The sequence below is a fragment of the Numenius arquata genome, chromosome W, assembly GCF_964106895.1.
Source record: "Numenius arquata chromosome W, bNumArq3.hap1.1, whole genome shotgun sequence".
NCBI classification, from domain to species: Eukaryota; Metazoa; Chordata; class Aves; order Charadriiformes; family Scolopacidae; genus Numenius; species Numenius arquata.
In genome coordinates, this window is record NC_133615.1 from 24,951,944 (window position 1) to 24,967,045 (window position 15,102).

At 42.7% G+C, this 15,102-nt stretch overlaps 1 pseudogene; it reads right to left on the bottom strand.

Moving 5' to 3' along the window:
* Positions 1–7,399: 7,399 nt before the first annotated feature.
* On the bottom strand, positions 7,400–8,972 carry LOC141476803 (uncharacterized; annotated as a pseudogene).
* Between the last annotated feature and the right edge of the window lie 6,130 nt (positions 8,973–15,102).

Sequence of the window (15,102 nt, forward strand, 5' to 3'; positions counted from 1 at the left end):
TGACAGGACCAGAGGAAATGGTCTGAAGTTGCAGCAGGGGAGGATTAGATTGGATATTAGGAAGAATTACTTTACTGAGAGGGTGGTCAGGCACTGGAACAGCCTGCTCAGGGAGGTGGTGGAGTCGCCATCCCTGGAGGTATTTAAGAAATGTGTAGACATGGCACTTCAGGGCATGCTCTAGTGCCCGAGATTGTGGGTGGGTGTCTGTTTGTGGGTGGGTGTGGTGTGTGGTTGTGGGCGTTTGTTTTGTTTTGGTTTTGGTGTTTGGTGTTCTGGGATTTTTTTGGGTGGGATGGTTTTTTTTTTGGTTTTTTTTGTTGTTTTGTTTTTGTTGGTTGGACTCAATGATCTCAAAGGTCCCATCCAACCAAAAATATTCTGTGATTCTGTGATTCTGTGTAATGAGAATGATAGCTTTATCAAACATATTTAATAAAAAGCTGTAATTGCTGGCTATGTCCTGTAGTTTGAAGAAAATATGCCTGTGAGTGGATGTCTTATTATGTCACTTGTTATTTACAAACTGAAATGTAATCTGAATAGATGAAAAGCTTATATTTTTATATTTCCTTTAGGTTAATCTCCCCATCTCAGTCTGAACCTAGATTAAATGTATTTTACAATACAAAGTATTTGTTCATTTGTTCTACCTTCTGTTCTGTGTCATTCAGGCTAATGGGTATTATGGCAGGACTAGACAGCTGCATCTGAAAATGTTGCCTCAGGAGTCTGTTTCTTTTAAATGAAATGAAGGCAGCAAGGGATAAAACTGAAAATGGAAGCAAAGTATATCACTGCCCTCATGACAGAAAGTGCCTGCCAGAACTGTTATTCAATAGCTAATTGGTTTCCTTTGTATATAATGTCCCTAAAAGGCCAAAAATCTTTAAAAGTGCATTTCAGTTAATCCTCACAGCATTAAACCATTGTGTGAGCCGATGCAGGCAGGACGCAGGAACAACCACAAAACCATGGATTAAGGGCAAAGAACAAATTTAATCTCAATACCTCATGGATCAGGGAACTTCTGAAGCAGCACCTGGGCAGAGGCAGGCAAGCAGGGGACGCAGGCACCGCGAGAGAGAGTCCTTATTAGCAAGAGAGTCCTTGTTAGCAAGGTGTCCCGGTTTGAAGTAAAACCGAACCAATTTTCTATTCTGTAACTTTACATCCTAGCTAGGCCTCCTCTAACTCTCTGAAATCAACGGCATATTGTGGAGAAAACTGCTCGTTCTCAGAATGATAAGACCAATGTTTGTGCTCCATGCCAAGGAATGGTATGCAGGGAGGCCCTTGCTTATACTTCCTGCCATAACAACCAAGGTCAGCCAATTTCGTTATTTGCCCCCTTAGAGGGTCGGGAATGGAAAAAATGTAGAGGGGTCACATTGGTGGGGAGGAGTGGACAGGACAGGTGACCCAAACCTGACCAACAGGGGTATTCCATCCCATCTGCCCCATGCTCAGTATAAAAGCTGAGGGATCAAAGGGTCAGCCTCCTTTCCTGCAATGGCCAACATCCAGAGAGGACTCTGTCTGTTCATCTGCCTTTGATCCCGATCTGTGTGTTCCTGACTCCAGAGCTGGAATCCAGTTCCCATCCGTCGTTGAGTCCAGTCTGGGACTTCCCCAGTGCCTGCCGGTGATGTGACTGTCATCCTGGGAGCTTGATACGGTTTTGTATATATTGTATCTTTTTCATTATTTTCTTCTTTATTTTTATTTTAATATTAATTCTTCATTAAAGTAGTTTAGTTCATTCTAAACTTCTGAATCTCCTTATCTCTTTCTCTCCTCTCTCTCTTTTGGAGGGGGGGGAAGAGGGGAGGGGAAGGGCCATCTGTTGGTCTGGTTTTGGTAAATTCGGCCGAAACCACGACACAAGGGAGTGAGAGAGCCAGAGAGCTCCCACTTGCTGTTTGGGCCTGTATTTCAAGGATTCCGGCAGGCAGAGTTTTCCGCTGTGCTTTGATCTCTTCAACAGCAGGGCAGGAATCTCAGGCGTGTTCGATAAGGTGCCCCTGAGTCCATCCCAGGCCTGTGTTATCTAAGTGCAGATGTTCTACTTGTTGAGCACACAAAACTAAGCAACAATTAGTGTGACATATGTGTTTTCCAGCACCCCACATGCAAGTCACTTGAGCGTATTTACAGTCCTCCTCGCCAATCTTCTGTTACTTTCCCACAACCATAGATCTTTTAAATCTATTTTTAAAAAAGCTAATGCCATAGTACATTTCAATCAGAAAATATTCATATCAATTATAAAAACAAAATTTCAAATATTAAAGATTTTATATCATCTGCCTCCTCTCTGGGAAGAAACCTCTATATGAAAATATACTTAACTGCCTTTCAACAAGAGGAGAGAGAGAGTGTGAGTACACAGTACTAGCAAGTGAGAGAACAGCTCTAGCAAGCCCTTTTCTGTGCTTCACCCATCCTGTCTATCATGCTGTAGTATCAAGACTTGCTAACTGGAGACATTCACAAATTTTGAAATAAAAATTTAGCATTTAATCAGTGGCAAGCGAAATGAAAGAAACACAATTTTCCTGCTCCGAGTTCTCTGTCACTTTTGTCAACTTTTCAAACATTACAAGAATTTTTCTATTTAAAGCATTTTTTTTTTTGTGGAATATATCTTATTGTCCTGCTACAGAGAAAGTTCTGATCATGATGGAAAAGAAATTCACTTGGTAGCCACCTTGTTGCTATTGCTTTTCATGGTTTGGTCCACTTGCTGATTGTTTTGATGTTTTTCAGTGGCTCTGCTCATGGGTACATGGGCATCTACAAGGCATGCTTTCACGACTAGTTTCCCTAGCCGGTCAGCAATATCTTGCCATAATTCAGCAGCCCAGATGGGTTTACCCTTGCGCTGCCAATTGCTCTGATTCCACTGTTTTAACCACTCCCACAGAGCATCTGCCATCATCCATGAGTTAGTATAGAGATAGAGTAATTGATTGCAGTGCATGTCTCACATTCATGGATAACCTGTGCAATAGTGTCCATGGTCAAATCCACCCCTCGGTCATCAGCCCATCCATATGTGACATCTCTTCCTTGATGGCCTGAGGTGTCATGGGCCCATTGAGCTATGAATAATTCACCCTTATGTTGCCAGTCCAGATCCACCTGAGCCACTTCAATCTTAGCAGCCTGATTCACCTGCTGGTTGTTCTGATGTTCCTCAGTGGCCCGACTCTTGGGTACATGGGCATCTACATGACTTTCACAACCAAATTCTCTATCCAGGCAGCAATATCTTGCCCAGATGGGTCTGCCTCTGCGCTGCCAGTTGCTCTGCTTCCACTGCTGTAGCCACCCCCACAGAGCATTTGCCATCATCCATGAATTGGTATAGAAATAAAGTACTGGTCGTTTTTCTCGCTTGGCAATGTCTAAAGCCAGCTGAATGGCTTTCATCTTCACAAACTGGCTCGATTCACCTTGTCCTTCAGTGGCTTCTGCAACTTGTCTTGTAGGACTCCACACAGCAGCCTTACACTTTCGATGCTTTCCCACAATCCGGCAGGACCCATCAGTGAACAGGGCATATCTCTTCTCATTTTCTGGTAGGTCATTATACAGTGGGACCTCTTCCGCACACATCACCTCTTCCTCCACTGATATTCCAAAATCCTTGCCTTCTGGCTAGTCCATGATCACTTCCAGAACTCCTGGGCGACTGGGGTTCCCCATTTGAGTTTGCTGTGTGGTCAGTGCAATCCACTTACTCCATGTAGCATCAGCTGCATGATGTGTGGCAAGGACCCTTTCTTTGAAGATCCAACCCAGCCCTGGCAGTCGAGGTGCTAAGAGGAGCTGTGCTTCCGTACCAACCACTTCCGAAGCAGCTCGAACCTTTTCATATGCTGCCAGTATCTCCTTTTCTGTTGGAGTATAGCGGGCTTCGGATCCTCTGTATGCCTGACTCCAAAACTCTAGGGATCAACTGCGAGTCTCTCCTGTGCAGGTTCAACACTCCCACCTAGTTTGGTGTCGTCTGCAAACTTACTGAGGGTGCACTCAATCCCCTTATCCAGATCATCAATAAAGATATTAAACAAGACTGGCCCCAAAACTGAGCCCTGAGGGACACCACTGGTGACCGGCCGCCAACTGGATTTCACCCCAAAACCCTGTTGGTATGTTCACCCCATAAACCTTGTTGGTATGCTACAAATTCTCTCTCTTACAAGATGCAAAGGGCAGAGGTCTTTTAATTGAGCAGCTGAGTCAGACTGTTTGAATGCTAAATGTGAATAACATTCCATATTGTTAATTTAGAGTTATTATATTTAAGCAGATGGTTCTGATGAAGCAGTTATGTGGCGTTTTTGAACTTTTCTATATCTGTATTTTAATCTACCTGGGGCAAGTGGTAAATACTTTTAAAAAAAAAATAATGAGAGGAACTGGACAGGCCAAGAGATTAGGAATACTGTAAATGTGAAAAATGGATTGGTAGTTCTTGCCCCAAAGGGGGGTAGTTTCCTCAGTGTGCAGATGCCAATATACACACGGAGTAGAGGTATTATCTATTTATTACATTTCTGCAGAGATGGGTGCTAGGTGGTAATCCACAAAGCTAGCACACCAGCCTAAAAACTCTTAGGAATATTTATATGGTTCAAAACACAGAAATACACACCCTTAATTATAAGTATTGGTTACTACCTTATCTTAACAGTTTCTATTGGTTAGTACAGTCTCTCACTTTCATTTAACTTTACAAGGTCCTTTAATTGACGTGCGCATGCTCCAGTACAATGTGTGTGTGTGGGGTAGTCCAATTCAGTCTCCAATTGAGTTGGTGGTCGCAATCTCCCACTGCCACCTTTCCTCCAGTTACTGCAAATTTTTGTTGACTTTATGCCTTACCCAGAGCTGTCTGGTTTTCAGCCAGTTTCGGCATCTCCTGTTGTGGGATGTTCCTTATTATCAGCCTTCTGTTCTTCTTCAAGAGTGTATTCATTATCAAGGCACTTATTGTTTATACCAAGTGTCTGGTTTCACAGGGCCTTGTGACCTTTTTTATAGCTCTTTATTCTTTACCTAGTGAGAGATTCTACCTTCTAAAATATATTTTACCCTTTTAAAAGTACTTTCTACCTTCTTAAAGTACATCAGTAGTGACCCAAATTTTTCACTCTTTCATGGCCTGTGTAAAGTCAGTTGGCTCTCTGTCTTGTTCTGCACGTCCCAGAACCACAGATGGCACCAAATCATACTGTTTTTGTTAGAGAAGGACAGGTCTGAACACTGAGCAATCAGAAGTACAGCATGTAGATCAATCCTGGGAAGGCTTTGCTAAGCATGTCTCTGCAAGCCTCTTCCTTTCAGCTCCATGTTGTGCTGCATTTATTTTTTTAATTGCCCATATATTGTGTTTATAGTTTTGACATTTGCCTGTCAGAGTCCTTCTAAGGACTTTTACTGAGACAGTTTCATGAAGTCAAATATAGATGATTTATTGAAGCGACAGATATAACAGATTTGGAATTGCTGTTGATAAATGCACTAGCTGCAATAGAACTAATATATGATGATAGTGCTAGAAAAATACATGCTATCCCGGGTATTCTTCACCAAGAGGTGAAGGCACAGTGCTTACCAAGAAGATGTGCCTGTCTTGGTGGGGGAAGAGGAGCATAGCCCGTTGACTGTCTCTTCTAGGTCTCTAATCTTTTCTCTCCCTGAGAGATTCTTTCCTCAATGTCCTTTATATCCTAACCTTATCTGTTCCCCTCCCTGGGGTGACGTTTAACATGATTTGGGTGGAGAGCCGAGTAGTATAGTCATATGTTTAGCATATCCTTCTTTAAGCTCATTATCATATTCAGGGGTGTCAACTTTAATATTCACTTCACAGTTAATCAAAAGGTCTCACTCCAAGCACCATGACCTTCAAGATTCTGTGCTGAAACAGTTTATCTGCTTATTCCTCCAATCTTTAGCCAAAACAGGACCGTCCTACTGCGACAAGACTCCCTCCTTCTGCTGCTTCTTGCACCGACCTCACGGATCTCCACCCACAAGGTTTACACAAGAGATAAGCTGATGCAGACACCAGTGTTTTTAACCTCTTATGTACCATTCCCACACCATATCACATCTGTCTGACTTAGCTTAAATTCTTGAAGCAGGAACCTGTTCTATTTATAAAGCACAAAGCACTATAAATTCAAGAACATACTATGAAAAGTATCTGCATTGGTCAGCAATTATGCTTTCTGGCTTAGTTCAAAGCAGGGAAATAAAAAGATAGAAGACTTCCAACAGATCAGCTGAAATCAATACATTCAGTCCATCTTCCTGGATTACTCCAGGTCATCTTAAGGAAAATAACCACACTTCTCTTGCCAAGGTGCTAGAAGGAAAGGGGACATGTGGCCTACAGTCATCTGCATCATGGAATCTGGAGGCTCTGTGTATGTAGCAGAAAGTGAAGATTAGGGACAGGTGACCCATTACACCACAGCTGCTAAGAAGTGCTCCTGAGCCAGTCAGGCTGCTGCCTTAAGGTTCCTTGCCAACCATGAAATAACTCTGCTACCATCCTACATCCTCTAGGAAAATGTCCTCTAATTCCCATGAAATTGCATTTCACCAGGGCTGTGGATAAAGAGTGAAAGGAAACTGGCCTACAATGCAGTAGCAGGCATGCTAGGTCAAGTGCACTATGTGGGAAACTGCATCAGTTAAAATGAAACCAAGTTCAACTAACACATAACTTATTGTACTTTTTTATAGTGAGCATATTTAAAGTGTGCAACATCTAGATTGTAAAACTGATGCTATAAAAGTCACACAAATTAATAAAATAGCTGAAGCATGAGATAGAGATTTTGACATTAGAGAAAATCAGAGAAAATCAAAGAAAATAGGAATGCCCAAATTCACATATTAATCCTTGTGTTCAAGTAAAACAGTATACTTTGAGTTATAACAAAACCCTGCTGCTATCTCCATCTGAGAGTTAATGCAGGCAGTGTGGTGCTTTAAGCATGGAATTTACCTTAGTGAGTGTTGCGTCAAGAGGCAAAATAGTTTTGACAGAAAATAAACCCCCTTGCGTTCTAACAATCCTCACTGTGGTGGGAGGCTAGGGGCAGCTGGGTTTAAATCCTGAATGATGCCCAATTCACCACTATCAGTCCAGTCGTGTTTAATATATTAAATTTAAATGTGTGAACAGTGCTATATATTTTTAATAAAAATTATATTTTAGGAATTATTCCACATTATCCACCCCGTGACTATAGTCACTCAAGCTCCACGATATTCAAAACTGATTGGGAATATCACAGATGCTCTTGTGGTGAGGGTTGTCGAGTACAAGTATATCTTGTGGAGCTATCAAGCGAGTTAAGTTCTTCATCATAATCTAAAGTCTAACATACAAAGCGATTGTCAAAGCAAAACACAATACAGTGACTAGTAACAAAACAACAACAGGGTGGAGCATCTTGTTAAGGATTCCTGTAGTTGTTTGCAACCATCCAAAAAGAGTGTCCCACCATTCATGTTCTCCATCCTTCTTGACTCTTTCCAACACTCGGTGTATCTCCTCAACATCGTGATGGACAGTAATCAGAGTCTTTTGTCCATTTTCTTGGGCCTCTTTCAACAGTCACTTCAAGTCATTATGTTGTAGCAGCTTCTTCACCAATGTAATGTTCATCCCAATAGGGGCAAATAATAAATCACGAATTAGCATATAGTTAGACTGTAGCAATTGGTAAGATGTGACAGGAGCTGAATAATTGAAATCACATCCAACAATGTTAGTAAAGTTACAAGCACAAAGATTTGAGTGATTATTCATGACTACCACTATGTTATCTATGAACACAAAACTACAGGGAGATCTCATGCAGACACACCCTTTCCCAATATATACAAGCACAGTTTCTGGAGTTTCATCAGAATGTATCTCAAAATGACAAACATTTTGGTCAGTGTCAAGACAAATGTCTTGTGCCTTGAGGGTATTACTCTCACAAATGAATCCTTGTTGGTCTCGTGTGATGCATGCATCAACATCAACAGTTTGCCATTTATTTTTATTTTGTTGTGCCCACACTCTATGCTCTATTGGATAGAGTATAGCTCCTTGGTGATTCAACCCCAGCGCAATGATTGGGTATATGGTGTGTACCGAAGCATTGAGTATTGTTAAGACAAAAGCAGTGGCTTTGCTCTCAGTGGGATTGTAGGTGAAATTAACCAGATACCACCAGGATTGAAATTTCTTTTAAAACTCAATTGCATTATCCCATATTATTTTTTGAATTTTGGTGGGCAAAGTGCCTTCTTCACCTTCCCTTATAATTGCGTCTGTCATCGATTGCATCCACAGTTGGGCTTGGATACAACTAAGAGCCAAAGAAACATTGTTTTGGGCTATATCAAGTGCATTTGTGATCAGCTGGTGGTCCTTTTCACTTGTTTCTTCCTACTGAGGTAATACATTTGATAAAAGCCATTGGTGGTTCCCCAAGGCTGATAAAGACGACTGTAGGGGATGTGTTAACTTGTTTAGATCAGCAGTGGTTGCGACTAGTTTATGGGCAAGTACTTCAGCATCTATACTATTTAGGACTCCCAATCCTGTTCCTAAGATACCAGTCACATCTCTCTTCAGTCGTTGTGAAGAGGTCAGGGTTTGTCTATGCAACCATGCTGACCACCCGGCATAAGACGTACCTAGGAATGGCGAGCAGGTAGGTTTAATTGCAGAGATATTAATTTGCATTGATAATTCTACTCGTTTGAGGGAATATGTTGGGTTAAACAAGTATTTGCTGCTGACCTGTGTCTTTAATAACATAAGGGCCAATGTTGAAGGTGTAAGGAGTTAGGCTAATGGGTGGTTGAGTAGGTACACCTTCAGGAATTTGTTGGGGTGTAGGTTCTGTTTCCTTTTTTGCAGGTTCAGACGTAATTGTGTCAATCATAAATTCAAATAATAACTCTGTGCCTTGGTAACCCCAAAGGCAATACACTACTATAGGCTTGGTAAAAGTAAAATTGTGCCAGCAATCTGAATTTGGGTCCATTATTTTATAGCATTCAGTATTATGTTTTTCTGGTTTGGTGGAGTCTACGTAGATTGTTTTAATTTTGGTTGGTCTGTGATGAGTAGACCCATTGATTACTCGGCAACCAATTTGTATTTCCCTTCCAGGGATGGCTTCAAGTTTAGCCATTTGGAGTGATTCTTTCCAACTCCATTTATTTCTGGAGTATATTTCACTTCCTTGTATGACCAGAATAGAGAGATTTAAATTCCTTTCCTTTTTAATGCTTGCAGTATATTTTGACAATGCGTTGTGCCAAGGGTCATTATCAGAGATGGTGGTGTGAAGGGGCAGATTTTTAAGTCCACTTAGCAAGGTTTCAGGGTGGTCACTGTCAGGAGTTTCAAATAGTGGAGCCAGGTTAGGCTGTGTAGTGGGCTCAGGTTCAACTATGTCTATTTTGAATTCAAATAGCAACACTATTTCATGCTGTTGCCAACAACAAGTTATGAAAGTAGGTTCTACAAGAGTAAAATTATACCAGCAGTCCCACTTGTCGGTGATACAATGCTCTGTTGTTACTGAGTGTGGGTTCTTGGGGCGAAATATCACTATTCTGGTGGCTTTCTCATGGGTTGAACCGTTGACCATTCGACATCCCACCTGAATTTCTTCTCCTGCCTTACCCTCCAGGATTGGATACCAATTGTTCCAGGTCCACTCATTTTTTGAGAACATTCTGTTGTCATGTATAACTACAGTGGCCAAATTAAACTTTCCATTCGATGTTCCTGTCCTCGTACTGTGTCTGATCAAAGCTTGAGACCATGGCCACTCTGGGTCTCTTTCACTACAAACAACAGGGAAGAAAAGGGTAAAACAGAATAGCATTAATTTGATTTGCCAGTTCGTCATTTTAGAACTTGGGCCTCCAAATAGCCATACACACTAAGAATAATATTACTGCCAGGATCAAAGTCAAGATTCCTTGGAGGCACTCAAGGTTAGCATAGGCCAATCTGTCTGTCCATGTGCAGTTCATTTAAGGTTCCTGTAAGACACAAAGAAAAGAAAATATGCTCGGTCTTATTTGACCAACAGGGTTAGAAAAAGGGCAAGATCCACCGGGTGCTGATCCGGTGTATCTTCTCTGAACAATCTTTGGCCTTCCAGGCATGGGGATTTTTGGGAGTAACTAGTACCATTGCTACCATTCCAATTTGAGGCATTTTCACCAGCACAGGTTGTCCGGGGTAAAATCTAGAATATTGTCCTGGTTTAATGGGAACTTTTGGAGGGATGGTATTAGCTGATACGCAGAAAGCCTTCATTTTAGGGCAGCCATCTCCACTCCATCTGTTATTTAGTTGATGGATGGCATCATCTAATCCCAAATGACATCCAAGTTCATGAGTTTTTGCAAAACACTTGACCAATCCATTGGTGCGCTCAACAATGCCATTGGCCTGAGGATAGTAGGGAGTGTGAAATACCCACCGAATCCCTTCCTCTTTGGCCCAATCTTGTACTACTGTAGCTGTAAAGTGTGAACCATTATCACTTTGGATTTCTTCAGGGAGAGGAAGTGTGCTGAACCATCCTTTTAGGCCATTTACTGTGTCCTCCCCTGTCGCTGATTTGGAGCTAGTGGCCATAGTGAGGCCAGAGATAATCTCCACTCCTACCAGGACATATCTTTTTTTACCTGACATTCTTAAGGGTCCAATATAATCAATTTGCCAGGAATGCCACAGTGTCTTCTTGTCTCAAATGTGTAAAGGAGGCGCCTTACTTGGGTGATCTTTACTGAGTCATAAGCGACATTGGGAACAGGCAGTCACTACTTGTTCACACAGCTTAACTGATACAGGCCACCCTCGGGCTAAACCTTCCCGATATAAGTCAGCTCGCCCAGTATGGCCACGCTTAACATGTAACCATTCTAGTAGGCGTTCCCATTCTTTACCATCACTGATAATATCCATTTGCAGCAGCCGCGTGAGGCTATCTACCTGTTGGTTGAACTGAGCAGTGATTGAGTTTGAACGATCGTGGCCTTTTACCCAACCAATGTGCAATGCTCTCTGTCCTCCGATCTCTAACAGTTGCTTCCAGCTATCAGTTTCCCAAACTGGGAATCTGTTCACTTGCCAATCATTGGCTGCCCAGTGACTTATCCATTCAGTGGCTCCTTTGAAGACAGCATATGAGTCAGTGTAGACATAGCTAGCTCCATGTTGTGCAGCTAGTAGGACTGCTCTGAGTTCCCCCACCTGTGCACTACCTTCGGCTGTTTCAGTCGCTCTTTCTCCTGTTGCTACTTCCAGTGCTATGGCTTTGTATTTCCACTTATTATTCTCCCGGTGAGATGATGCATCAGTAAACCACACCCCTGTAAGATCACTGTCTTCCTTTAGAGGAGGTGCTTCTTGAATTGGAGATTGTTTGCTTGGTGGGGATTGGAACAACAGAGTACTGTCTATATCTTTTTGCAGCTTGGATACTTTAGCACTGCCTTCTGAGATTGGCATAATTTCATTAATGCCTTCTAAGTAAGCATATCAATTTTGAACTGTGGGTTTTTGGGCAATGCCAGCCGGTGGTGCTGTTCCTTTACGGACCACATCCAGGAGGCGGAAAGGTCCTCGGATGATCACACTTTGTTCTCTTCTTATTTGCTCTGCTCGTTGCAATGCTCGCACTAGGGACAGCAAACCTTTTTCAAGGTCTGAGTATCTGCTCTCAGTATCATTAAAGGAGTGAGAGCTAAATTCTAATGGTCTTTCTGGCCCCGACAGTCCTTTCTGCCATATGTTGCAATGAGAACCATGTTCACTGAACCCCCATTCTACATGGATAGGATCAGTTGGGTGTATAGGACCGAGTTGCTGGAATAACCTTAGCTCTTTTATTAATAACTCTAGGGCTTTGGTATGTTGGCTAGTCCATTCCCAGGATTTTCCTTTTCTGAGCAAACTATAGAGGGGGCGAGCAATGATGGAAAAGCCAGGGATGTGTTTACCCCAATAGCCTAAAGTTCCCAGGACTTGTTGCAGCTCTTTCACACTAGATGGATTTTGTCGATGTTCTATTTTTTCCAGGGTATCCTGGGGGACAGAAGCAGCTCCTTTAATCCACCAGACCCCTAGGAATTTAACTTCTTGTGCAGGTCCCTGACACTTTGAGTCTGGAACTTCTAATCCTAAATCAAGTAATGTTTCTCGGATGTTTTTAATCATGTCTTTTACACTTTCTTGGTCCTCTCCTCCTATCAGGATGTCATCAATATATTGGTATACTGTACATCCTTTTGAGACAGGAACTTCTGCTAGGACTTTAGCCAGAGCATTATGAGCAATGGTGGGGGGATGTTTATACCCCTGTGGAAGTCGGTTAAAAGTATATTGGACTCCTTTCCACGTGAATACGAACCGCTCTTTGTCCTGCTCGAGGAGAGGAATCATGAAAAACATATCTTTTACATCTAAGGCAGCCATCCAAGAATGGGCAGCTCCTTGTATCATGGTTACCACTTCTGCAATGTTCGGAACTGCAGCAGTTAGGGGTGCAGTACTGGCATTTAATTTTTGATAATCTACTGTGAAATGCCATTGTCCGGTTGGTTTCTTTACTGGCCACACCGGCAAATTGTAAGGTGAGTAAGCCCTTTTAATGATGCCTCTCTTCTCCAAATCTGATACCACCCCATCAATTCCTGCAAGTGCTGCAGCAGGCAATGGATATTGTGGAACATTAGTGATTTTAGAGGGAGGTAAAGGTATGGAAGTTTCTAACAGACTCAATTTCACTGTGCCTAATTCCTTTTCATGCCCTGCAAAACTCCACACAGTTCCATCTGGGAATTTCCACATTCACCCATGCAGTACATCAAATCCTAAAAGATTAGTATGTGCAGCACCGACTAACACTTCTGTCCTGGTTAGTCTTTGTTCCCCTGGAAACCAGAGGTTAATTTTTGCAGTGGGGCATGATTTTACCACACCATCAATTCCTGTAAAGTTGACCCTGCGTCTGGTAGGACTTATGCCTAAAAGTTATGCTGTTCTTTTAGTGATTGTAGACCTTTGAGCTCCGGTATCAATGATGAAATTTACTGACATTTTTTGGGGTCCAACAGGAATGGTAATAACAGGTTTGGAGTTTTTATTAGAGAGCCATTGAATTGCTAATACCCGCCGGGCAGGGTGGTTCACTTCCCTACCCTGGGATAGGAGTTTTTTGGCTGGGACTCTGACAGATCAATCAAATTAGGTTCTGGTGCAGACGGCACAATTTCATCACGACTTGGGGACTTTCTGGTTAGACTTTTTTCCCCAGCCGAATTATTTTTTCTAGTTAAAGATTGGACTAGTGTACAGAGATCCTCTGTAGGGACTCCGTGCAAAAATCGTCGAGGTACCCCCAAGTCTAGGGCTTTACACCACAATTCATTTCGTTCCTTATCAGGTTTAAGCCTTCCATCAGATTTAGGGGTTTGGGCATGGGTTCGGACCTGTCGAACCCTTCAGGTGTGGTCGGAGGGTTTCTCACCAGTTAGACTGGCCCAGCCCATTCGGCGCCCATAACTGTCAATTTCTTGTACATATTCATTCCAGGTGGGTATGTAGTGACGCCGGCTCCGCCTGCGACCATCACGAACACGTCGTATGCGGTCTTGAGTGCTGACTACAAATGGCTTAAGGCAATCAGGAAGGCCACGGAGGAGAGGGGCTAATCGATCGGGGTTGATAGGAGCTGACATTGGGGATTTCTGAAACTCTTCTCTGTCATACATGGCTTGCAGACAGGCTGCTTTCCGTACTGCTGCAGACAAATCAGAGTAGCCTGAAGCTCTGATTTCTAATGGCTCCCCCCTTTCTCGTGGATCCATACCACTTGCCCAATATGCTGCTCGAGCAGTTAGGGAATAGTTATGATCTCCAGGCATAGTGGTTAAAAACACTCCTGGTCCCCAAGAGTCTCCTGCTTCTTCTTCACTTAACATAATTGTGTCCCCTCCCTCAGAGGAAACTCGCCACACATACTCCACAGCTGACTCTCCTGGCCGCCTTGAGTATTTCTCCTTTAATTTTGCCAACTCTGTGGGTGTCCATGGGACAGTACGCACAGTGGTACGGATTTCATCATCATCATCGACCGCTGTTTCAGTTTTAACCAGTGGTCGTAAAGGAAAAACTTGGGATTTAAAAGCGACAGTCTCTTTGCTGTCATCCTCTTCATCATCCTCACTGTTAGACCAAAAATCTCCAGTCTGGGTTCCAGAATTTGGACTACACATTAACTTATGAATTTGTTGGACCTGGGCAGAGGGCTGTGTTTTATCTAAAAGCCCAGTCACTTTTTCCAGTAACATTTTAAGTTGGAGATTTTCACTTACAAGTCTAGCAGTCCGATCTCCTAATTTCTCGTTTTCACTCACAAGTTTAACCACTTGAGTTTTTAGTTTTTCTCCTGTCTCCTTCTGAAATGCCAATGATGACTTCAGGACCTCATTTTCTGATTTCAGAGTTGCATATTCTACAGCAGAAATCAGATTAGGAGCAGAGGCTTCTTTAGCTTCTTGTTGTGCACAAGATAAACAGGCGCCTAACACAGCACAAATTACACCTTTTCCTTTTCCCACTCTGAGCTTTTGTGAAACCCGACACTGTTCAATACGTTCTACTACTTTCTCTTCATCCTTCCAGTATTTCTGGGCCCACTCCTTCCCAGCCTGGGAAGGGGCACAAACATAGAATCATAGAATCATAGAATGGTTAGAGTTGGAAGGGACCTTAAAGATCATCGAGTTCCAACCCCCCTGCCAGGGGCAGGGACACCTCCTACTAGACCAGGTTGCTCAAAGCCCCATCCAGCCTGGTCTCGAACACTTCCAGGGATGGGGCCCCCACAATTTCCCTGGACAACCTGTTCCAGTGCCTCACCATCCTCAGAATAAAGAATTTCTTTCTGGTATCTAATCTAAACTATTAATCTGGTATCTAAATCTAAATCTCCCCTCTTCCAATTTAAAACCGTTACCCCTTGTCCTGTCACTACACTTCCT